At 38.4% G+C, this 27,658-nt stretch overlaps 1 protein-coding gene across 3 annotated transcripts in view; it reads right to left on the bottom strand.

Annotated features, from left to right (window-relative positions):
- LOC126184668 (muscle calcium channel subunit alpha-1-like) overlaps positions 1-27,658 on the bottom strand; it is a 601,154-nt gene that overhangs the window by 427,891 nt on the left and 145,605 nt on the right. The window lies entirely within an intron of this gene.

The following is a 27,658-nucleotide window of genomic DNA, read 5'->3' as shown; positions in this document are numbered from 1 at the left end:
CATTGAAATGAAAAGTTTTTCATTAAAAGCTGTTTGTAATCTACATAGTGAAAACTGGTTCTCACAACATTTTCAAATTTATATATTCATTTTTAATGTATTATAGGCTTCAAACAATTCTTCAGATACATGTGTGTTAAAACTTGTCTCATTAAAATAGGAAAAGCCTTATCATCTGAAAACCAGACCCATAAAAACAGGACTTCAAATATTTCTATTGAAATAAAATGTTCAACACATTCTCCCTTTTTATGGGCAAATTTTTAGATAATTATTTTAAAGTATCAGAACAATTAACAATAATTTAATGCAGCTGTCTTGTTCCTAATCAAAATTATACAATTTTAAAAGACAATAAATCAAATTCTTGCATTTTTATTAAGAAACAGAGAATGGAAAAACTTATGATAAATATTTCAAAGAGTATCTCCAGTACATAAATTTAATAAGTTGACTTCAAACTGGAGAGGACCTAATACAAGGAACACATTATGCCCTGAAAAACCACTAACTGCTGCAGAGAATATTCATATTACACAGTTACTGACTATGAACGAGAAGTTGTGCAGAATTCCTATTTTAACCTTTCTGTCCACACTCAGCAAATTATACTTTGTTCTATAACCCTGTTACCAGGGTAACAGAATCAATTTATTGTTGTACAATCATGGTTGGCAACAGTTATCTCGAGGTATACAGGGTGGTCCATTGATTGTGACTGGGCCAAATATCTCATAAAATAAGCATCAAACAAAAAAACTACAAAGAACAAAACTTGTCTAGCTTGAAGGGGGAAACCAGATGGCGCTATGGTTGGCCCACTAGATGTCATTGCCATAGGTCAAACGGATATCAACTGCACATTTTAAAAATAGGAACCCCCATTTTTTATTACATATTCGTGGAGTTCGTAAAGAAATATGAATGTTTTAGTTGGACCACATTTTTCACTTTGTGATAGATGGCACTGTAATAGTCACAAACATATGGCTCACAATTTTAGACAAACAGTTGGTAACAGGTAGGTTTTTAAAATTAAAATTCAGAATTTAGATACGTTTGAACATTTTATTTCGGTTGTTCCAATGTGATACATGTACCTTTGTGAACTTATCATTTCTGAGAACACATGCTGTTATAGCGTGATTACCTGTAAATACCACATTAATGCAATAAATGCTTAAAATTATGTCCATCAACCTCAATGCATTTGCCAAAAGTGTAACGACATTCCTCTCAACAGCGAGTAGTTCGCCTTCCGTGATGTTCGCACATGCTTTGACAATGTGCTGACGCATGTTGTTAGGTGTTGTTGGTGGATGACGATAGCAAATATCCTTCAACTTTCCCCACAGAAAGAAATCTGAGGACGTTAGATCCGGTGAATGTGTGGGCCACGGTATGGTGCTTCGACAACCAATCCACCTGTCATGAAATGTGCAATTCAATACCGCTTCAACCGCATGCGAGCTATGTGCCGGACATCGATCATGTTGGAAGTACATCAATTTTCTGACATGCAGTGAAACATCTTGTAGTAACATCGGTAGAACATTACGTAGGAAATAAGCATACATTGCACCATTTAGATTGCCATCGATAAAATGGGGGCCAATTATCCTTACTCCCATAATGCCGCACCATACATTAACCCACCAACGTCGCTGATGTTCCACTTGTCGCAGCCATCGTGGATTTTCTGTTGCCCAATAGTGCATATTATGCTGGTTTACTTTACCACTGTTGGTGGATGACGCTTCATCGCTAAATAGAATGCGTGAAAAAGATCTGTCATCGTCCCGTAATTTCTCTTGTGCCCAGTGGCAGAACTGTATACGATGCTCAAAGCCATCGCCATGCAATTCCTGGTGCATAGAAATATGGTACGTGTGCAATCGATGTTGATGTAGGATTCTCAACACTGACTTTTTGAGGCTCCCGATTCTTGCGCAATGTGTCTGCTACTGATGAGCGGATTAGCAGCGACAGCAGATAAACACCTACTTGGGCATCATCATTTGTTGCAGGTTGTGGTTGACATTTCACATGTGGCTGAACACTTCCTGTTTCCTTAAATAACGTAACTATCTGGCAAATGATCCGGACACTTGGATGATGTGGTCCAGGATACCGAGCAGCATACATAGCACAAGCCCGCTGGGCATTTTGATCACAATAGCCATACATCAACACGATATCGACCTTTTCCGCAATTGGTAAATGGTCCATTTTAACAAGGGTAATGTATTATGAAGTAAATACCGTCTGCACTGGCGGAATGTTACATGATACCATATACTTATACGTTTGCGACTATTAAAACGCCATCTATCACAAAGCGAAAAAAGTAGTCCAACTAAAACATTCATATTTCTTTACCTACTACACGAATATGTAATAAAAATGGGGGTTCCTATTAAAAAAAACACATTTGATACCTGTTTGATCTATGGCAGTGCCATCTAGCAGGCCAACCATAGCGCAATCTGGTTCCTCCTTCAAGCTAGACGAGTTTCGTTCTTTACAGTTTTTTTGTTTGATGCTTATTTCATGACACATTTGGCCCGGTCACCCTGTATACAAAATTGTTGCACTGAGGCATTATAATTGTTGCTGGCTACTGTTGCACAACCTTACAAACTGTTCATTACTGTGTAAGCTTTGTTACTATGAACCTCAACTCTGGATTCTCATGGATGATAAACTGGGGCTCCCTAAATCTGAATATGGCAGATTAAGCTATGAAGCAAAAGAAGAGTATATCAGGAACTTTCTGTCTGTTGTTGATACAGAAGAGAATGATGCTACAAATTTCAGTGACTAAGATTCTATAGACGAGTGGATTCTGAGTAAGGAAGATATTGCTACTTTAGATACTGAAGATGCTATTGGTGCTTGTAGTGATATAGAAGTTAAGAGAGACACAAATGATAATAGTACTGATGAAATGACAGAACTGATGAAAACCATAAAGTGACTGTGTCTTCTGCAGGCATTCTATATGTGTAAAGATGGAACTAAATGGCTTAAGGAACCTATTGGGACAAGAAAGCTGCTGAAGCACTATATTCTGTGGGAAAGGGCTGGTCTAACATGAAAAATAAAACTTCTTTCTATAAAAGACACCTTCAAGAGTATATTTATAGAAGAAATATGTGATATAATAGTACATGAAACAAGCAGGTAGGTAAATCAGGTATTCACAAACTATAACATCGAATCGGAAGGAGCAAGCCATTGATAACTGAAGAATTTGATGCATATCTTGGTATACTGATTACAGCTTGTGTAAGACTCTCTAACACTCAACACACAAAGAAAATGTGGAAAAAAATGCATTCCCATTGTACCATGCAAGCTTATCCCTCAACAAGTTTTGGCAGACAAGCAGATTTATAAGATCTGACAGTATGAACACTAGGGTCAAGCATTTGAAAACTGACAAAGCTGCTGCAATATCTGACACATCTGAAATGCTAAAATCCTATTTTCTGTAAGAACTATATGCCTTCTGATTGCCTCGCTGTTGATGAGCAGATTTTTCCTTACAAAGGAAAGACAAGACTTACTCAACACATGCCCTCAAATAATTCCAAATATGGCTTGAATTTCGCGTAACTCTTATCCAGTAACACGAAATTTATACAGGTAACTCTGCTTTGGGCAGAGAAACGAATCAAGGGAAGAGGTTAATAAAAGATTTGTTACCATTTCAAAGGTACAGGCAGAAAAAAAGTCACTGGCAATTTTTTCAAAACTCTACCATTAGCAGGGCTGTTGATGACATGGGATTTGTCCATAGCTGGTACTGTGAAAGAGATGACCCCTATATACCACCAGAAATGCAACCTTCCTCCTCACACCAAGAACTATCATCTATATTTTCATTCAGTGAAGATAATGTTTCTCTGTGTTCATATGTTCCAAAGAAAAAGAAAGCAGTTCTGATGTTATCCACAGCACATTATGATGCAACCACTTCTGGCCCTCTTTCAAAGCCAGAAGTTATACGTTATTGTAACAAAACAAATGGGAGCATTGATAATATGGACAAGTTGTGTTCTCATTACAGTGTAAAAAGGACACAGAGATGGCTGCTAGCATTTTTACATTCTGGATATTGCTTGCTTAGTAACATACATTACTTACACAGAAAACAATCCTCAAGCAAAAAATGTGACTCGTAGACACAGACTGCTGCATTTTCTCTAGATCATACACTCCTGGAAATTGAAATAAGAACACCGTGAATTCATTGTCCCAGGAAGGGGAAACTTTATTGACACATTCCTGGGGTCAGATACATCACATGATCACACTGACAGAACCACAGGCACATAGACACAGGCAACAGAGCATGCACAATGTCGGCACTAGTACAGTGTATATCCACCTTTCGCAGCAATGCAGCCTGCTATTCTCCCATGGAGACGATCGTAGAGATGCTGGATGTAGTCCTGTGGAACGGCTTGCCATGCCATTTCCACCTGGCGCCTCAGTTGGACCAGCGTTCGTGCTGGACGTGCAGACCGCGTGAGACGACGCTTCATCCAGTCCCAAACATGCTCAATGGGGGACAGATCCGGAGATCTTGCTGGCCAGGGTAGTTGACTTACACCTTCTAGAGCACGTTGGGTGGCACGGGATACATGCGGACGTGCATTGTCCTGTTGGAACAGCAAGTTCCCTTGCCGGTCTAGGAATGGTAGAACGATGGGTTTGATGACGGTTTGGATGTACCGTGCACTATTCAGTGTCCCCTCGACGATCACCAGTGGTGTACGGCCAGTGTAGGAGATCGCTCCCCCACATCATGATGCCGGGTGTTGGCCCTGTGTGCCTCGGTCGTATGCAGTCCTGATTGTGGCGCTCACCTGCACGGCGCCAAACACGCATACGACCATCATTGGCACCAAGGCAGAAGCGACTCTCATTGCTGAAGACGACACGTCTCCATTCGTCCCTCCATTCACGCCTGTCGCGACACCACTGGAGGAGGGCTGCACGATGTTGGGGCGTGAGCGGAAGACGGCCTAACGGTGTGCGGGACCGTAGCCCAGCTTCATGGAGACGGTTGCGAATGGTCCTCGCCGATACCCCAGGAGCAACAGTGTCCCTAATTTGCTGGGAAGTGGCGGTGCGGTCCCCTACGGCACTGCGTAGGATCCTACGGTCTTGGCGTGCATCCATGCGTCGCTGCGGTCCGGTCCCAGGTCGACGGGCACGTGCACCTTCCGCCGACCACTGGCGACAACATCGATGTACTGTGGAGACCTCACGCCCCACGTGTTGAGCAATTCGGCGGTACGTCCACCCGGCCTCCCGCATACCCACTATACGCCCTCGCTCAAAGTCCGTCAACTGCACATACGGTTCACGTCCACGCTGTCGCGGCATGCTACCAGTGTTAAAGACTGCGATGGAGCTCCGTATGCCATGGCAAACTGGCTGACACTGACGGCGGCGGTGCACAAATGCTGCGCAGCTAGCGCCATTCGACGGCCAACACCACGGTTCCTGGTGTGTCCGCTGTGCCGTGCGTGTGATCATTGCTTGTACAGCCCTCCCGCAGTGTCCGGAGCAAGTATGGTGGGTCTGACACACCGGTGTCAATGTGTTCTTTTTTCCATTTCCAGGAGTGTAGAATCCTAATCGCTTGAGAAATTTTTTTGTGAAATCGGGTATTGTGTGCACGATAGGACCTCTAATTCTGGTTCCTGAACAAGTGGAGTCTCAGCCAAAATGAGATGCTTCTGGATGTTGATGACTGTTTTGTATGCAATTCTCAATAATAATAAAAAAAAAGTTGCAAGAAATATAAGAAGCCAATAAGTGGTGAGCATTGCATTACAACAAGTGTGTGGACTTCTTAATAAATAATAATTCCAAGTTTATCTATCCACTATAACGAGCAGCAAAATTGAGCAGCTATATAATATTACATGCTTTACGTCTACATCAACATCTGCATCTACATCTACATCTACATCTACATCCATACTCCGCAAGCCACCTGACGGTGTGTGGTGGATTGGTTCAAATGGCTCTGAGCACTATGGGACTTAACATCTATGGTCATCAGTCCCCTAGAACTTAGAACTACTTAAACCTAACTAACCTAAGGACAGCACACAACACCCAGCCATCACGAGGCAGAGAAAATCCCTGACCCCGCCGGGAATCGAACCCGGGAACCCGGGCGTGGGAAGCGAGAACGCTACCGCACGACCACGAGATGCGGGCGGTGTGTGGTGGAGGGTACCTTGAGTACCTCTATCGGTTCTCCCTTCTATTCCAGTCTCGTATTGTTCGTGGAAAGAAGGATTGTCGATATGCCTCTGTGTGGGCTCTAATCTCTCTGATTTTATCCTCATGGTCTCTCTCAGATATAGTAAAATGTGATATATTTTGAACATATATATGACTATATCTGTTATATTATTACTGAGTTGACTAAGAATTAATAAAACTATTAATATATTATGTAAAATAAAGTATTCATTTGGAAACTTCACACTTGTTCTGATGGGAGATATGTGGTTGTCTGGGAAACCCAAATATAAATTAGAGAACGCATTATGTTCCCTTCTATTTAAATGCTCTCCTTTGAAAATATTTAAATTTTGGAGTTCTGAACAGGTCTGCCAGGTCAGTGACCATTTAAGAAGTAAAATTAAAGCAATAACTGCCCTCGGTCACAAAAAAGAAGAAGAAAATGAAAAGAAAGAAGTCTTTTTTGTGACCGAGGGCTGTTATTGCTTTAATTTTATTAAAATTTTGCTTTTATTGTGACATTTTTAAAGATGCAAACGAGTAATAACCTGAGGCATGTGTTCACCAGTTTCAAAACACCTAAAAATTGGCTGTTATTGTTATTAAGCTTACCTGGTTAACCAAATATGGAAACAAGTGTTAATGCACAACTGTAAATGGCATCAACTATAATCAGACACATTCTATTCATTCAAAGCTAGGGATTTCCTCTTTAATGTTCTAACTCCTAATGCTGAGTGATTTTGTGTGTGTGTGTGGGGGAGGGGGAGTCCGAGGGGGGGGGGGGGGGGGACTATGATATTCAGGTCCTGCTGTACTCCCTCTATAATAGAAATGATCTTATTTCTAAATTGATTTTGTTTGCTAAATAATATGCACCTTGCTCAAATTTCAAAACATTCATGCAGTTAAATAATTTGGAAATTATTTCGTCACACGACGATGGTATACCTTAAGTCATTTCATTCAATTGCTCTACCTTATATAATTTCTCTTATCTGACACTATAATAAAGTTGGAATACTAAGCCTTGTATATCTGAATGACAAAGAGGTTCCAGAAAAAACTGATATTTTAACTTTGACTAATTGATCCCAGACAATATTCATTATTAGGAAGTACAATATGTAGTATTAGAATATTTTCTGCCAGGTAACATATGAAACTATACAAGCTATGCATTAACAAAACTGACAAAAATATCTCAGCAATAATGAATGGACACAAAAAGGTTCAACTGTTCTGAAATCTGTTGCAGAATGTATTCTTGAGTGGTCAAAATATCTTGTTCTGCCAGCGGTACTTAGCATCCTGCTCTTGCACTACCATTACCAAAGGGTTATTCATAAGTGCTTCTGGGTTTTGAGAAGACAATTATATGAAAACTACAAGATGAACAGGAAAATGACTCGTATCAATGGATAGAGCATGTCTCCCAGTTTTGAGTCATAAGACACTACTGGACATAAAAATTTCTACACCATGAAGATGACATGCTACAGACGCAAAATTTGACCAAGAGGAAGAAGATGCTGTGATATGCAAACGATTAGCTTTTCAGAGCATTCACACAAGGTTGGTGCCGGTGGCAACACCTAAAATGTGCTGACATGAGGAAAGTTTCCAACCGATTTCTCATACACAAACAGCAGTTGACCTGCATTTCCTGGTGAAACGTTGTTGTGATGCCTTTTGTAAGGAGGAAAAATGTGTACCATCACATTTCTGACTTTGATAAAGGTCGTATTGTAGCCTATCATGACTGCGGTTTATCGTATCGCGACATTGCTGCTCGCGTTGGTTGAGATCCAATGACTGACTGCAGAATATGGAATCGGTGGGTTCAGGAGGGTAATATGGAACGCCATGCTGGATCCTAATGACCTCTTATCACTAGCAGTCGAGATGACAGGCATCTTATCCGCACAGCTGTAATGGATCGTGCAGCATCGTCTTGATCCCTGAGTCAACAGATGGGGATGTTTGCAAGTCAACAACCATCTGCACGAACAGTTTGACAACGTTTGCAGCAGCAGGGACTATCAGCTCAGAGACCATGGCTGCAGTTACCCTTGATGCTCCATTACAGACAGAAGTGCCTGCGATGGTGTACTCAACGATGAACCTGGGTGCACGAATAACAAAACGTCATATTTTCGGATGAATCTAGGTTCTGTTTACAGCATCATGATGGTAACAACCGTGTTTGGTGACATCGTGATGAATGCACATTGGAAGCATGTATTCTTCATCGCCATACTGGCATATCACCCAGCATGGTGGTATGGGGTGCCACTGGTTATACGTCTCGGTCACCTCTTGTTCGCATTGACGGCACTTTGAATAGTGGACGTTACATTTCAGATGCGTTACGACCCATGGCTCTACCCTTCATTCGACCCCTGCGAAACTCTACATTTCTGCAGAATAATGCATGACTGCATGTTGCAGGTCCTGTATGGGCCTTTCTGGATACAGAAAATGTTCAATTGCTGCCCTGGCCAGCACATTCTCCAGATATCTCACCAATTGAAAACATCTGGTCAATGGTGGCCGAGCAACTGGCTCGTCACAATACACCAGTCACTACTCTTGATGAACTGTGGTATCATGTTGAAGCTGCATGGGCAACTGTACCTGTACACACCATCCAAGCTCTGTTTGACTCAATGCCCAGGCGTATCAAGGCCATTATTACGGCCAGAGGTGGTACTGATTTCGCAGGATCTATGCACCCAAATAGCGTGAAAATGTGATCACATGTCAGTTCTAGTATAATATATTTGTCCAATGAATTCCCATTTATCATCTGCATATCTTCTTGGTGTAGCAATTTTAATGGCCAGTAGTGTACCCACTGTGGCATAGTTGCAGAGCACACCACTATGGGACAGGCATGTCAGAACACGACGACAAAAAATCTGTTCTGTGTTCTTGCACTGAATTAGTCCACACCTGCAGACAGGCAACCCTATGAACAGATTTTCAAAGCAGACTGCTGTCATATCTCCTCCTTGTGAGGAGACAGAGGTATCTTCAGTGAGTTAAACACATTTATTGAAGTTTGCTGCGACACAAACAGGGCCCATAATGAGCACCTATAATGTTAGTTAAAGGCTTTCAGAGATGCTCCATACACAGATAAGCATCTATTTTCTGTAGTCTTGTAGTTTTTATGTATTCATCTTCTTAAACCCTGAATGTACTATATGAATAACCCTATATAACCTCCTCCTCCACATAACTATTAATGGGAACATCCCATTTGCTTTCCACTTTCTCTGAAGTCTATACTAAAAATGATGTTAAATTAGTTTCTCAATTATGACTCAAAAGAGCCACATAAAATTTCTATCCAGTGACAGGCATCATTATCAAATTTTGATTTTGTCTACTCTTAAACTGGTAGTATCTTTCAACATTTAAGTTTATTGTTTCCCTGATACTAACATCAAAGCGGTAATATATAATTTAATTCACCCTTCCCTTTAATTTTTGCAACCTGTACAACTTTAGAAACATTGTTATAGCACTGAAAAAGAAGATAGGGAATCACTGAAAGATGGTCATTAAACTGTATGTTTTACTTATAAGGGGAGGCAGCAATGTTGGTATCATGGTTTTACTTTAAACTTAGTGCACCTTTGGTAGGCCATTAAAACAACATGATGTGCAAGTAGTAAGGTGCATTACTCTGGCAAGTCTAAGAAAATCACAAGAGAAGTTTCACATGTCTGTTATGTAACTGATGTACCTGTGCATAAGTGCTGGACATTTGAGTTCATGGTGTCCAAGTCGTTAGCAAAAAAATGGTTCAAATGCCTCTGAACACTATGGGACTTAACTTCTAAGGTCATCAGTCCCCTAGAACTTAGAACTACTTAAACCTAACTAACCTAAGGACATCACACACATCCATGCCCGAGGCAGGATTCGAACCTGCGACCGTAGCGGTCACGCGGTTCCAGACCGTAGCGCCTTTAACCGCTTAGCCACCCCGGCCGGCAGTCATTAGCATTTGAGCCTAATAAGATGAATGTGTATGAGGCAACAATTCACCTCCCACTTGAATCTTTATTTTTGTAGTACAAGAGTAAATTCTGTGATATTAAAAAAATTTGCACCCACACTATTCATTCTTGCTACATTAGCAACATCCCACCACTATGCAGGTTAACTGCCAAATGCAGCCTGCCTCTGTCTGCAGCTCAAATCATCGAGGAGTAATGTAAATGCATAAAACTTCTCTTGTTATTTTTTCAGTATTGCCAGGATAGTGCACCTTCCTACTTGCACATTATGATTTATTAATGGCCTGCTAAAGGTGTACAAAGCTTGAAGTAAATCTGTGATCCCAACATCGTGGCCTGCTCTTATTAGTCAGTTCCAAGCAGCCCAATTAAAAAAACTACTACTACTACTACTACTACTACTACTACTAGTGGACTTTCATGTGACATAAAGGAAATCTTTAAAATTACAATTATACTTACTATAAAAATTGATTACATGTGCACAGAAATGCATATGAAATGCTAAAGAATTTTTTTGCAATTATTGCTCTTAAAGTTTGAGCAGTATCTATATGTCTGTATTTTCAGAACACCAATTATCCTTTACAAACAGAACTACAATTTATTAAACTGACTGCAGTAATCATTACAAACTGAATATCATGAAAAAAATCTCTAACTTTATTAACTTTCAATTTTTCAATTAAGACAATCAAATTAAACCTCAATTTCATTTTTAGAGGTTGACAGATTCAAGGATATTGAGTAAATTCAAGGATATGCATATTCTCTGTTAGAAATTAATGGATTTATACACAAAAAGAAATCTGATTTGCTCAATTTCAGAATTACATTTCATACACTTTAAAAATGGTTAAACTGTAATGCCTGTATCTTCTTGTGGTGTAGGACATTATAACTAATTCCAGTAGTGATGATCATAAGTGAGGATAAAAATAAAGGAATATTCACAGGTAAATACCAGTCCGAAACAAGATTGCAAAATTTAAAAAAAGTCGCACTACAATGATTGAAGGTATTCATGAACAACATGGTGAAAAATGAATAAATATATTGATGAAATTGTTAGGTAATATACAGTGTTCTCACTCACTTGCTCATACAACATAATGCACTAATCACTTGCTCATGGGACAGGGTGTGAGCCATACAGGACATAAATTAGTGTAGTACATTATTGGGTCAGCAACAATGGTCAGTCTAGCTGCAGCTTTGGGAATTTTCAACTGCAATGATAGATGAATTCATGATTCATTTCTGGTTTCTGTATTAATGATCATGATATGATGAAAATTTTCACCTGACTTTAAGAATTACTTTCACATTCATTCAATTAAAATGAAAGGGATGAATGAGGACACTCCAGTAAATTTTAGACTGTGAAATGTTTTGAATTCATAGGTAACAGCTGTAGTTTGGTATTTTGCAGATGTTCCAGAACTTAATTTTGACAGATGAATTATCATTCAGCAGATGCACAGAAAAAAAAATGAAGTCAATGAAGCCTTACTGAAAAAGACCTATTTTAGAATGACTTACACACTTACACATTTACTGAACACATTTGGCATTAATACGACATGCACTTGGCCACATAATCAAGATTACTGCCACAGTTTTTGTAGCAAATTCTGAATGCTGTGGATTATAAGGCAATATGTTCAAGAAGACAACATAAATCTTTACTGAACATAGCACAGACAACTCGTCCATTTCTAAGACAGAGCTCATTGCATTGTAGAGAGATCAGTGACAGATTCAGTGGTATCTGTTCTAGAATATGCGATAATATTTAAGGCAAAGAGTTCCCAGTACACTTAATGTTTATCTGAAAGGCAATATATATTTAAAAAATACCAGGTTTGAAAAATGAGAAGGTACAAATGTAAAAAAAAGGGCCAAAAGATATAGAAAAACACATAATCCAATCCTGGAAAGAAGTGTTAATATGAGAGAAAAGTAATCAAATAAATTAATTACATATGTAGAGAGATTTAGACTTTGATAGTGACATAACTGATTATTTGTGTGTGTCACTTTGGCAATACTATTGCAGGTGGTTTCACAACACTTAATATTTAACTATTTATAACAAGTAACTGGTGGCCTGCAATTTCCTGCAATCGAACAACACTTGACCATTCTAACGATAAGTGATCTAGATAATTCCACAACATTACAGTTCACCAAAATGAAAAAATAAAAATAACTGACCAGTGAGATTGTGTATTTACACAAAACTCAGTGTTTTATACAAGTAGATACTACAACTATATTTTAGAAAATGGAAAATTATTTTTATTTGGTTCCCCATCAATGATAAGGTCATTACATGCTGAATATGAGCTCTTATTCAGGAAGAACAAAAAAAGAAAACCTTTTCAAAGGAACCATCCAGAATATAACAAACAATAAAGCCAACATCTCAATGACCAGGCAAAAATTTTATCCCTTGTCTTATCAACTGTAAGTCTGGTGTCTTATCATTGCACAATATAAGAGAATGCATTTCTAATGCTCATGAGCACTGCACCTCAATGGATGTAGAATTTTAGGGGCTGTATAGTGTATAAGTGACTAAAGCCACATGGTGAGGATGAACAATTAAGAATGATACAATAGTGTGTAGCATTTCAACTGTCATTTGAAGAGGTGACTGTGACTATCAATTCCTCATTTGATGAAAATTTCTTCCCAGCAAGCCAAAGTTTCAAGTGAGGGAACATGAAAAAGTCACTTGGGGCTAAGTCTGGCGAACAATTTAGACGAGACCAATTCAAAGCACAATTCACGCATTTTCACCATTATCTTCACTGATGTGTTGGATGGTGCATTATCCTGATGAAAGAGCACATTTCTACATGCCAACCTTTGTCATTTTTCAGCCAACACAAGTTTCAATTTGTGAGGGTTATTTCTAGGGAATCTCAAACAACAGTGTCCATCACCTTACCAGCTGACAAAATAGTCTCCCTTCTTCAGTGCATTTTCAGCAGCCTTTGTCCATTGAATTGACTCTAGTATTTAGTAATGGATCCAGGTTTCATCATCAGTCACAAGTCTGTGCAAATGTCTTGTGGATTATAATTACACATCACCAGACATTGTGTTGAAATGTGCTGGATGCCTCTTGTGTCACCCACTTCCCACACGGCTTGTTCACAGTCAGTTCTTTATTCCAGATACTATGCATCGGTTCACTGAGATGCCTACAGTCTCAGAAATCCCATGAATTTTTATACGGCAATCTGCACTAACATGTCATGGATTTAGTCAATGGTTTCCTTGATGGTGACCTCAACTGGACAGCTCAAGCCCATTTCATCTTCAGTGCTTGTCTGACAACATTTAAATTCATTAATTCAAAAGTAAATGGTCTTCAATGATCATGCACAGTCCATGTGAACTACATCCAATTCTGTTTTCATTTGTGTGGCAGTCCAGCCATTCAAACAAAAATGATTAATAACAGCACGAAGCTCGGTTTTCTCCATTTTCAATCTCAGTTGACACACTGAACAGTTCAGATGACTGTCAACAATGAACTGTATTCTGTACATAGTTGAAATTCTTTATACAAGCATTGGAATAATCGAGCTTACCAACCTAAAGGCACAACAAAAATGTTGCACTCTTCCATGGAAATTTACCAGATTTATCAAACCACCCTCGTATTACTTTTCAGGTAATAAGTGGTATAAGTAAGATGTGTGCCATGTTTGGCTGAAATTGTTCCAGGAGTTTAGGAGAAGCTTTTTACCCACATCTTTGACCATGTATGCATATGTCACACATATTTTGAATATATTTATCATATTTCACACATATTTGTACATGCAGCTCACCTATATCTCTAATGAATTTCACTCTGCAGTTTTATTTTCACACAACTCAATGCTTGTGATGTTGTATCTGCTGAACTGTGTGTGGTACAAGGACATAATTTTGTAGGTACATTCAGTAGGACATGTAGAAACTGTCTGTGAGTTGGTGGTAAAGAAGTAATAAATTTAAATACCATGACTGTTTTACTATATGGACAGTCAAAATGTATTAAGTGATTTTTTCCTTTTTCTTTTTTCCTTACATGATTTTGTGGGGGTTGTCATTGGGAAGTTTCAAAAATGTTTGAATCTATGTGTAAAGTTTGTTGCAAGTTACTAAGCACTTCTTGTTCACAAACACTGGACAAATAAATGGGTGCTATGAGCAGGCCTTGTACCTATCCAGCCCACAACCAATAAGGACCCGAGGGAAATGGCACGTAACTAATAGAGCCCAGCCTTCCTGCAGACAGGTGCAACTCGACCATGATCTGCCCAGTCACCAGATGGCATCCCAGGCACTGATAGAGGTCGCTGGTACCACAGGCCACAGGACTGGAAGTAGTTCCTTTGGCATGCTGGTGCCCAGGCTGTATTTAGATCTGTGCTTGAGCCACAATGAGCAGCTCACTCTGGATGGGATTCCTGGGCCATGTGTTAAATGCAGGTGCATTCTTTGGAACCACTGCAATGATCAGTAGTGGAGTTGTAAGATTTCTTATCTTTGTTTCTACCCTGGACTTGACTGTTTCATCATACTGGAACTTTTAAACTAAACTGTCCTTCTGGAACTTTAACTCATACTGTGTCCAAGTGCACAAAACTAACTTTAGACTGTCCCATCAGAGCTTTAACTTCAGCTAGCATAGTGCATTGTGTATTCATTAATTAGTGATATTTTCTAGCAGTGGTTGTTTTCTTTCTAAAGGTCTTCAGCCTTCACACTACATTGATGTTTATTTGCTCTTCCAAGAAGTATCTGTTTTCATCAGGCCTTTGACCTACCAATTAACACTACTGTTATTTCACTAATTGAGAAGATACTTTCTTTTTAAAAGCACTTATTCCTTATTCAAGAAGTAACTGTCATTGTCAAGTGATTAATTAATATGTTGTACTAAAACACATATGGTAACACATGTATTCTCTCTTGTTAAACAGACTTCATGCTACAAAATCTATGTAAACATTTCTTGTCTGCCAAACCAGGCAGATACAACAGTCATTTACACTATTTTCTAACTCCCAGCCCCACTGCTTTGATTGGTACATTGTTCTTACCCCCACAGCAATTCTTTCCAAACAGTGAGTGATATGTCTACCGAGTTTGGTTGAAATTGGTCCAGTTGTTTAGGATGAGATGGGGAATGCACATACAAACATAAATACATCAATTTTTATAATAGATATGGATTTTGAACATTGTTTACAAAGTATCCTGAAAACTAACGACGACGTTCTGGGTGAGGCATTTTACTGTCCATAGTTGGAAATATTAATATGCTAAAAGTAACATTTGTTAAAATAAAACAAATGAAGTGGCAGTTTTAGGAACTGAAATTGCTACCTATCTGATAGTAATGAATAAATGAAGATCTGTACACAAGAATAATAGAAAAATAACGTTCAGTCAACACTGAATGCATTCAAAGAACATATTTTGATGCATCTTTATTTTCTGTTACTAGCAAGGTCAGAAAATAATGAGATCAGTTGAGGACCAAGAAAAGTAATGATCGCAGCATTATACCTTACACCATCCAAGAAAACACGAGACAGACTTAGAGAAATCTGGTATAAAACAAGTGCTGATGTTGCTAGTCCTGAAGTTATGTGCTACAGATATGCAGATTGCCAAAACAACTCACTTGGTTGGTTCAGGTCAAAGTCCAGTTATTTACAACTTCAGCTTTCTCCTACTGTATCACATAATTAACAATATCAGTGTGGTAACTACGTACACACTAATGATTAGAGCCTATATTTTATGTAATATCAAACTGAAAAAATATACCAAAATATGCAACCAAAATTTCTGAAATATATAAATACGAAGGCATGCTGAAAAGTAATGCCACCAAATTTTTTTATGTGAAAACTCTCAAAGATTTTTAAATAAAATCAACTTTATTAACTTTCTACCTCTTTTATATTTATGTATACATATTTATTTCTCAACATAGTGACCCTGGTGACGAACACATTTCTCCCAATAAGACACCAGTATGTTGATACCATCACTGTAGAAATTTTGATTTTGTTGATGTAATCACAACCTCACCTCTGCTTGCATCACCTAATCACTACGAAAGCAAAGTCCTCAAAGGTGTTCTTTGAGCTTTGGAAAGAGAGGAAGACCAGATAATGGGGCCAAGCCGGTACTCTATGGGGGAAGATAGACGACAGTGAACACCCAAGGTGTCAGATTGTTGCAGATGTCACAACACTCATGTGTGATCTGGCATTATCATGCTGAAGGTGTTCCAATGAACTATCTGAATTTGAAACTCGATTACAGCACGCTGTTCCTCATGTGCTGACACAGCTACATTATACACTACCAAGTTACTCGCTACAATTTGGAACCATCTAGTGACAGAGGGATGTATATATGTAGACATGTAGAATAAAGAGGTAGAATGTTAATAACATTAGTTTTATGTAGACATGTAAAATAAAGATATAGAATGTTAACAACATATGTGTTATTTAGAAAGCTTTAAGTGCCTTCAAATAAAAAATTCTGATGTATTACTTTTCAGCATGCTGTCTTAAATACGTAATGGAGCAGTTATATGTAAAATCCAAAATTTTATTGTTTTGCTAGAAGATATAAGTTCACAGGTAGGCTAGTCAAATATCACTGTTAATTCTTAATCAGTTCACTTCCACTGTAAAAGTACTGAGGTACAAGTGTCTCCTTTCCAAGTATTTAAGTCACACTGGACTTGGCTGCACAGTTAATTATAATATACTTTTCCAAATGTTCTGCTGCCATGCCCAGTCTTCTGTCTGACTATATCTGACAATATGTTTTTACTAGTAGAGAAAGATCGTTCAGCTTCACAAGAAGTGAACAGTGCATATTTATACAGAGTGGGTGTGCTACAAGTAATATTCTCTGGGAGTTATACCATTTCACCATTAAATAAGTGAGACACAATAACAATATTTGAGTATCCAGGATCCTTATTCAGCACAGATCACAGTTAACTGGAAACAGCACCATCTAGTTCACATGGTGCAATGCTGACATTTTGACCTGCATCTTCCATTACCCCCACAGTCTCTCGGAGAGGCACACTTGAAATCTCCAGTTTTTTGATACTTTCAGGAAGTGAGCTGAAGTGACTTGCAATGTATGAAACTTAACTGAGCACTTAAGAACTGTTGAATGCTGACAAGGATTCATGTACAGACACTGTAGGATCAAAAGTTCTCCCTCACTGGCATCACAGCTTCAAAGAGCTTGACATAGAAAATCAAAGCTTCAGTCCATGTTGCCCAACTTGTTATCACTGGCTCTGGATGCAGAGGTACATCAGATGCTGCTTGCAGCATTGTGCACAAAAAGGACATTTGAACAAAACCTTTTTGGTTGCTGATATCAGTTTATTTACTTCTGGGAATTTAGTCTAACAGTCTTTGCTTCTTGTTGCAATGCATGATCCATACATTTAACATGCACTAAGCTTGGATAAAATACATTAAGTGATGTCTGACTTTTAACATGTAGGGAGCTACACTGGTGTACATCAATAGGACTCTTTCTTCTTTTATGCCATCTGGCCATAATACCTTTAGTCCATCATTAATTAATGTAGCAATAGTTGAAGCATTTGTTGCCTACAAAGGTTCACAATAAATTAAATAAGGTTTACATGTAGCCCCACAGTCCAATTGCCCACAATTAGATTAGAGATGGAAAGGTCTACAGCACCCGTTATCTCATCAGGAGATATTCATATAGGTGATTTGCCAAAATTGGCCCTGATTTTTTCTAATACAACAACATAGCAAGAATCCTTCCTGAGAGTGGACTTGTTGTGAATGTTGCAGTTGCAGTATTTTTGTAAAAAATGTTTAAATTCAGGTACCTGAAGTTTGTTCATGGGTATGTTTCCTGCAACCAATGCAAAACACAGTTATTTGTAAAATTCATAATTATATGATGCAGTGTGTCCCTATAACTATGGAAGTAGAACCTGTTTCTTTGAAGAAATCCATTGTTTATTTCTAATATGCAAATTACTTTGTAAATGATCTTCAGTTTGAGGGTTCATTGTAAATCCTACAAGTTTGTCACAAGTTTGGCAGGGGATTCTTTTACCAACAGCTGACTGAAATCCATGTTTTCACCATTGGTGACAGTGGAGGTGCAACCAGTGCCATAGTTAACTTACATGTAACTGACTGTCACACACTGTGAAGTCTTTGAAAATAAGAAAAGAAAGTGTTTAAAATGAGTCATTCTTGTTCACATCAAAGTTGCAAAAATTGGCTGTGAGTGTAACGGGGCTGACAACAGTATGAGAAACACAATAATAAAACTTAATTTCTTTTTCCTTTCTTGCACTGCAATGAAAATGTCTGTGACTTACAAAAATGTATAATAATTCCACATTAATACTAAAACATGTAAAATTGTGTAGTATAGTTGAAATCTGTATTATGCCTCAAAATATGTAATTTTAGACTCTTAAATAAGGGTCTCTTCAGTGTAATTTGTTTACGTTTTAGTTTTTCTTATAACTATATATAAAGGAACAGAATATGTAATTACATAAAATCTTGGCCCTACAAATGAGTAACTGAATTAAGAAACCTTTCAAAATTGTATTGTTGAAGTTTTCGTGGTGTGATGAGTATTTCTTGTGGTTTTGGGATTAAAGCTACATGACATCAACATCTTGCCATATCATCTCAGCTGACAACCATTCTACCATCTTCAAGTGCATTTTTTACACTGGAGATTGTGGATGTATATAGCTACGTTCATTTCAAAATTTGGTGTGGAAGTGCATGCACACAAGTTACTGGTGCATGAACATCCTCTTGTGACCTTAGTGCTCTATTTATTTATAGTTTCCATGGGACTATGCAAACAAAGCTACTAGGTCATGGAATAAGTCAGCTGATACTTTACAGAATCCTGATTTAAAAAAAAAATATAAGACATAAAAACACAAAAAAGAGAGTGCGTATAAATAACAAAAAAATTACAGAGAAATGTCTTCAATAAATGCAAGGAGTTTCTGTAAAGAATGGGAAGAGTGTGCCATAAGGAAAAATTTCAACTTATATTTGAAGGCTTGGATTTATAACTATTTCTTTCAGTTTTACTATAAACCTACTGAAAATGAAATTGTTGAACAGTCCACATCATTCTGTACCATGCTTAAGTTAAGTGAAATTGTTTATCCATCTAGTATTCCCTGAATCAAAGTTGAAGTTTCTTCTGAATGAGTCAGTGCTGTCAATAACAAATTACAAGCTGGAATGTATGTATTGCTATGGCAGCTGTAATTCTGAGAAACCTGAACCATAACCTACATGAAGTCCGCAAACCGACACCACAGATCAGTCTGACCTATCATTTCTGGACTAAGAATATTCTTGGTTAGTGCATAGAGTTACTCCTAAAGTGTAACATCATCTGAGATAACAAAGTGACAGTACTCAAATTAAACATGCCTTCAGGTTGCAGTGTCAAAGATAGTGAAGATTATTCTTTTGGTAAAGATAGCAGTATTAAGCTTCTGCACAAGATCTTTAACATGATATTTCCAAGAAAGTCTTCCACCTACTCTCTGTCCTAAGAATTTAAAGTGGTTGACCTCATTTATTGACTGACTGACTGACTGACCACATATGGACAGTAAAATTTTGTTTTTACCAGAGTTCTGTGTCAGAAACTGTATGCATCAAATTTTGTTACAGTTGAGCATTAATCTGTTCTCTGAAATTCACGTGGTGATGTTACTGAATATGCTGTTAGCTACATCATTTATAATACATTCCATGTCTTTCATAATAACACCAGTGTCATCTGCAAAGGCTACAATATTTGCACCATCTGTCACGTTTAGTGGCAGATCATTGAGATAATCAGCAAAAGCAATGTACCCAGAACAGAGCCCTGTGGTACTCCTCTCTCTCCCTTCCCTCCCCCCCCCTTTAGATGACCTCAGTGGGACTCAACATCTCTGTTTCTACATCTACATTCTACATTTATACTCCGCAAGCCACCCAACGGTGTGTGTTCCAACTTATGCATGATCCAGATATCAAATGCTTTTGTTAAATCAAAGAAATTACCTACTATCATCAAACCATTTTTGGTATATTAAGTGTCAGTCACACATAAGAGTGAACAGCATTTTCTGTGCTCTGAAAACAAGACTCCCTAGAAATTACAGTATGGATTTTTGTCCAGATTTTCATTGTCAAATTCATTGTCAAACAAAGAGTGGAATTATGGTACCAAGCTGACCCACCATGAGGTACAGTTTTGCAACAAAGGTGTAATTGTTTGAAAGTAATTAGGATAATTTAGAACAAGTCAATTGGTTATTTGAGAGGAAAATGAAATATTTCATGAACAGCTGCTGCTAGCAATGTAAATGAACCGTATGTGCAGTTGACGGACTTTGAGCGAGGGCGTATAGTGGGCATGCGGGAGGCCGGGTGGACGTACCGTCTTCCGCTCACGCCCCAACATCATGCAGCCCGCCTCCAGTGGTGTCGCGACAGGCGTGAATGGAGGGACGAATGGAGACGTGTCGTCTTCAGCGATGAGAGTCGCTTCTGCCTTGGTGCCAATGATGGTCGTATGCGTGTTTGGCGCCGTGCAGGTGAGCGCCACAATCAGGACTGCATACGACCGAGGCACACAGGGCCAACACCCGGCATCATGGTGTGGGGAGCGATCTCCTACACTGGCCGTACACCACTGGTGATCGTCGAGGGGACACTGAATAGTGCACGGTACATCCAAACCGTCATCAAACCCATCGTTCTACCATTCCTAGACCGGCAAGGGAACTTGCTGTTCCAACAGGACAATGCACGTCCGCATGTATCCCGTGCCACCCAACATGCTCTAGAAGGTGTAAGTCAACTACCCTGGCCAGCAAGATCTCTGGATCTGTCCCCCATTGAGCATGTTTGGGACTGGATGAAGCGTCGTCTCACGAGGTCTGCACGTCCAGCACGAACGCTGGTCCAACTGAGGCGCCAGGTGGAAATGGCATGGCAAGCCATTCCACAGGACTACATCCAGCATCTCTACGATCGTCTCCATGGGAGAATAGCAGCCTGCATTGCTGCGAAAGGTGGGTATACACTGTACTAGTGGCGACATTGTGCATGCTCTGTTGCCTGTGCCTATGTGCCTGTGGTTCTGTCAGTGTGTTCATGTGATGTATCTGACCCCAGGAATGTGTCAATAAAGTTTCCCCTTCCTGGGACAATGAATTCACGGTGTTCTTATTTCAATTTCCAGGAGTGTATGATTCCAAAATAACCACATCTTCAGTCTGTAATTTAACAAATTGAGGATTTATTTTACTGTATGATAGCAAAGGAGAAAAACATACTTCACAAAAATCATGCAGGCATCAACATTCCTTGATAGCATGGCTAGAGGTTTTGTTATTTCATTCCACAAGTCATATATTCTCTAAGAGTTGAGAACATTAATTACAAGCAGTAGCCAGTCATGTTGTCCACAGAGACAGTTTATAATACATGTACATAGGATGTTAAACTCAACTATATTGATTCCATATTGATATTAGGTGTGTGATGCAACAGCTAATGCTTGGACTTAGTGAGGAAGGCTGTGAATTCTAAATTACAGCATGAGATTTTTTTTCTTAAGTACTATATATAAACACTAGAAAATCTAGTATGCCACCAATACAGATTCTTGGCTATCTGTATCATCATCATCATCACCAACAACAATAATCACAGAAAAAATCAGATCACTATACTGTATTTCTTATTTTATCACTAGTCTGACACTTTCCAAGCATCTAGGACTATGTGACATATCATGGGTAATTTGTGCAGATCACAGTAAATTGGATTTTTGTAGTTGCAAATGGATATTTTATCAATGTCAATGGTTTACAAGTGCCCACTAAACTCTTTTGTCATTGCTTCTGGAATCACTTTCATTAGTTTACACCAGAAGTCGCAGTAGTCTAATTTTCAAGTTCCTGTGTCTGGTAAGTTTTTCTAGATTTTTTTTTCTCTCAGTTCTGCTAGCATCTTGGATGGCAGTGTCAATGATCCACACTTTCCTTTTTTCACAACTGTGATGTATGACATATTGTATTCCAGGATTCTGTGTGTCTGAAGTATGAAACCCACAGTAATTTGGCATGCCTGTCTTAAAAAATTTTCTTCTGGCTCGTGGTTTCACCAGTTATACAGCATTGGCAGATGATGATTTTGGCCTAAGTACCTGTGGTTCACCTGTGCCACAAAATTGTGCCTCTGCTTATAATCAGGGTAAGCAATATTTTTGCAACAGCTGAAGCTGTAGCCAACTGTTTCCTGAGATTCTTCTGAGTCGGCACTTTGGATCTTCTGCTGATCTCTTGATTCCGGCTTTGATGGTAACAGTTGTGAAGAGTTTTTTCTGCACAGCTAAAATCAGTCTTTCAGTTTCATTGTCACCCATGACCATGTCTTTTCCTTATCCGTTCTACCTTCGATCTTCTTCAAAAACTGCCCATGCAATGCTTTATTGTGCAAGCTGTCACTCTGGCACTGGACTGCAAGTTTTCAATAGTTATTCTTGGTTTGCTGTACTCTGAGAAAATTTCTGTTGTTGACTTCAATCAGAGCAAGTTCATGGCTATATTTTACATAGACTGCCAATGCATACTTCTCTTCTGCTACCGTCTGCTCACTTGCAGTAGTCTTCTACTGCCTGTCTTTCTGGATAAGTACTGCCTCTTATGTCACTGAGAGGGTGAAGTACATGGCAAAATGTCATTAATTAGATTATAATAATAGTAATAGTAATAACAGTAGTAATAATAATAATAATAATAATAATAATAATAATAATAATACAGCTATAAATTTTATCTATAAGTGAAGGTCTGTGTAAATTGATTACATAACTGTTTTACTATGGTATCCATAAAAGGATATCCCAGCCACAAATTTCAATAGCATCAACTGTAAGCATTATAGTGTGTTGGTTCAAGGTCACAATTAAACAGCAATTCAAACAGTTTTAGACAAGTGCATGTGCAAGTACTGCTTTGTTGTTCTTCCACTTGCAGCACCACATACACAAAATGGTGACTCCTGAGCATAAAGTGTTTTGTGTCCTGCAGTTTATCAAGACTGAATCTGTAATTTCAGTTCAATGTGAATTTCATTTATAGTTTAATTGTGATGATCATTCATGTGCAAAAACATCCACCAATGGTACAGTCAATTTATTAATGACCGGTTGTGTGTGTGAAGGAAAAGGCATGGAATGACCAAAAGTGTCTCAAGAAGAGCATCTTATCTTCACATCCTAAGAAGTCTGATCAGTAAGCAAATCTTAAGCTTTACTTGCCACAGACAAAGTGTGGAAGGTTTCAAGAAAAGTTTTCACATGTGTCCATACCAGTTACAATTGGTACTTAATTTAAAGCCAGATGATTATGGTGCACATTATAACTTTTTAAGTGAAGTTTTGTAGCGGGAAGATTACTTCCTTTATCATGTGGAGTGATGAGATGACTTTATCTTAAAGTGGGAATGTAAATACCCATAATGTTCATATCTGTGGGTCAGAACAACCTCATGAACCTCTACATTATGGAAGAGATACCTCAAAATTAGTTGTTTTCTGCACTGTGTCCCAACATGAAGTGTACAGACAATTTTTTTCTGCTTAAGCTACCATAAAAGGGTGGCTTACCTAAATATTTTGCAGGACTGGCTCGTTCCACAATTAGATGGTAAACCTGAAAACTTTATTTAGTAGTTGAACATTTACCATTGCATTGGTTATAATGGTCAATATGACAAGAGTTCTTTTCCACGGGCCTCCAAGTTCACCTTGTAACGGAACATATTGAAGGCTTTACTATACCGAAGTATGGGATACCCTCCAAATTCAACCAGTTTAACGAGTATTTATGATTATAGAAAAGTTATTGCGTATGTTAACAATGATTGCATAACATGCCTCCATAAACAGTCAACCCATTAAATTATACTGAATAACTGACCCACACAAAAGTTAATATCACTTGATCACTGATACAGCAAATGTCATAATGTAAAAACACTGAGTTCATCTTAAATAATTAATATGAAGTACGAAAAATAGTGGATAACTTAGGTATTTTGGATCTCCTTAAATAAAAATCACCCAGTGAAACCTATTTGTTCACTAGGAGCGGTTTCACTTAGTATTCACGAAATCAATCCTGTTTTAGACGAAAACCAATGTAATTCTTAATAGTTCATGTTAATTACTTATTTATGCAAATTAGAGAAGTCAATTGACAAACTTCTAAAAAACGGCCTTTTTGTAACAAAGAATTATTCTGTCAAGTCAAAAAATCTGTCTGTCATTTTAAGAACATGTTAAATTATGTCACTCGTTGCAAATTAATAACTTTTCTGCACAAATTATGATAACAGATGTACATGTGACTTGTAAACTATATCTCTTTTTAGTAGTTCTTTGACAATGTTATAAATACAAGCAGCAAGAACGGTCGGGAGGCAGCCGGAATGTCACTTTGGTAAAGTGTGTTTGTGTGTTATTGTTTGAGTTGGATAAACAATGCAAAGAACATGTAACGGAAGTACTACTTTGTGTTGTGTCATGGTCTTTGGTAGACAGTGGAATTAAAATGGCCACCAGAGTAATAAATATTTGAAGTTTACATATTTGTTGGTTTCGCTCATTCTTTATCATCAAAAGCACATAAAAAACACGGGACCTCATGTTTTTAACCCTAGACAACCAGATTTAGAGCCAGCATCAGCATCGAGAGACAGCAGCGATCCAGCAAGTAGCAGCGATTTCCACAACACAATGCATTTTAATGGCGCCAACCTAACATCAAGTGCTAACAAGCTCCGTAAATGGGAGTGAAATAGTGTGATTATAGCAATTAGCAATATCTACGACCAGGCGACCATTACAACCTGACTTCATACTATGCGATTTTTTCCTTTGGGATTTTATATAACGCTGTGTCTAGGTTCCAGCTGTACCTAATGATTTCCCCACAGTTGATGCACTGGATTGAAGAGGCTATTGTTTCCATTATTCCAGACTTGTTAACCAAATTATTGGATTTTTGGATGCATGTCTTCCATATAACTAAAGGTGCACATACTGAAGATTTGTAAGAAAAACTAGTTTAGCTTACCTTCTATTTGATGTATGATTTTCTGTAAATAATCTAAATTAAACAGTTATATCATTCCAATAAGTACATTCTTTTATGAACACCCTGCATTTTAATCTCATCCCATTACTTCTGCCACTTGTTGTCTAACTAAAACTGCTTATATTTATCTTGCAAGAGAGGATAAAATGGTGCTCCATTTCCAACAGCACACAAAAATCATCACACCTAGGCCTAACATTGTTGTCAACATAGCAAAAACACATATTTCACATGCTGTATGTGGGGCAGCAGGGCTCAGAGGTGGCAGTATACAAGAGGGTCAATAGTGTCTAAATAGCACAAAACAGATCTTGGTTCTCTGGTTTCCACTTCTTGCAGAATCCACACACACAAGTACAATACAATCAACACTTGAAATTTTATACCATCACACAAGCAAATCTTCAGTGTGGATGTGGGAGGTGCAGTAAGGGTGCATGATTATATGATGTTGTGATACTCTTATTTATCACCTCTACAATGATATGGCAGTCTGCTGCAGAAAAAATTAAATCATCTTTAGAAAAGTGTAGGCATAAGGCATCTTGCTATGATTTATTAGCATACGAATGGCACACTGGCAGTGATGAGCAATCCATTGCCCAGAATTCTGAGTGACTGACTAAAGCCTTCACATACAGGCATTACCCTACACTAGACCACAAACATATCCCCCCACATCATATCCACACATGCCCACAATCCTCCAAATGAGTCTCTGAACCAGTTGGAAAGGAGCACCATTTCCAATTATTCAGTATCAAATCAGAATGGAATAATTTCAGCTGCTTCACAACCAGCGTCACTCGATTTCTCTCCCAGTGCCCCTCCTTCCTCTTTGAATTATGTAATGGCCACTCAAAACCTCAACTATGCGGCAAGTTGATACTTTCACTCCTTCCATTATTTATATTCCACTGAGGGCTTCCTGTTATCATATTTACTTCTGAAGAGATTACTCTACAAAAATTTATTTCTCCTCTGAGAGTAATAACTTGATATTTTTTATGGTGGCTAATGGGACTAGACAAATTGTGTAAATTACTTACTTGTATATAATTACAACCTATGTGAAGTGGATGGGTAAAAATGTGAAAATCAGGTGAAGATGTCATTTCATAAACAATAATGATCACTTACATGAGCAAAATCCTACACAGAAACTACAAAGTTGTAAATTAAAACCATAACTAAAAAACACAATAAAACTTAAAATTTTGCTTTCTCATATGCTACAAGCATGCATCCTAAGCTGTCACTTCATAACTTCCATGTTGAGTGATCACTGTCTCTTCAGGTAGATTGTTTTTATCTATCTATTTCTGTTTCATTGATTACAATGATTATCAAATTTTGACATCATCTGACATAACACATGCTGTAATTTGTCATCATCACACAAATTTAATAAGTTTCTCTTCATCTTCAAACAATAACTTGCATCAGTTAAGACAGAATTTTGAGAATCCAGCTGCAATGAGCAAAAACTTGTGTAGCCTTAAGATTACATGCTCATCATATCAACTAAACTGCTTCATCCTGTACGTGAGATGACTATAGATGTGGGAAGATTAAGATACTACTTTTCACAACCGAGTTGCTCACTGTAGAAGGGTCCCATTTCAACAGACGAACAAAAATTAGTGTGCAAACAGTATGCACCCAGCTCCATCTGTGATCAATTTATAGAATACCACACTTATCTCTTTCGCTACTGGGTTGCAACTGAAGTAAGCTGAGAAATGAATAATTACAATGTCTATGTGACTAAATGGAAGAAGAACCCATTCTAATTCAGATCACACATCCACATTGTTGCAGCAGTGAAAGGCATTCTGTAACCGTTTGGTAGTGGATGCAGTATGGCCAGTTTATGAAGCGTCTGATGTAATGTAACTGGTGATGCCCTCACAGTCTTTCACAGTGGCAGGTTTCATTCTCTGTTTACAAGCCATGTCACTTCAAATAAAACACTTAAGTCTTCAGCAGCTGTCTCTGTCATCATCAAGAGTGAAACTCACTGACTGGTGGGGCTGTCAAGGTGTTCTGCTTATATAAGTGCAATAACAGTGTCTGGAACCTTCCAAGGAGGGACAAA

This window comes from Schistocerca cancellata, chromosome 4 (assembly GCF_023864275.1).
Source record: "Schistocerca cancellata isolate TAMUIC-IGC-003103 chromosome 4, iqSchCanc2.1, whole genome shotgun sequence".
In the NCBI taxonomy this organism is placed as follows: domain Eukaryota; kingdom Metazoa; phylum Arthropoda; class Insecta; order Orthoptera; family Acrididae; genus Schistocerca; species Schistocerca cancellata.
Note: the sequence above shows the minus strand (reverse complement) of the source record. Positions and strands in the feature narration are given on the sequence as shown.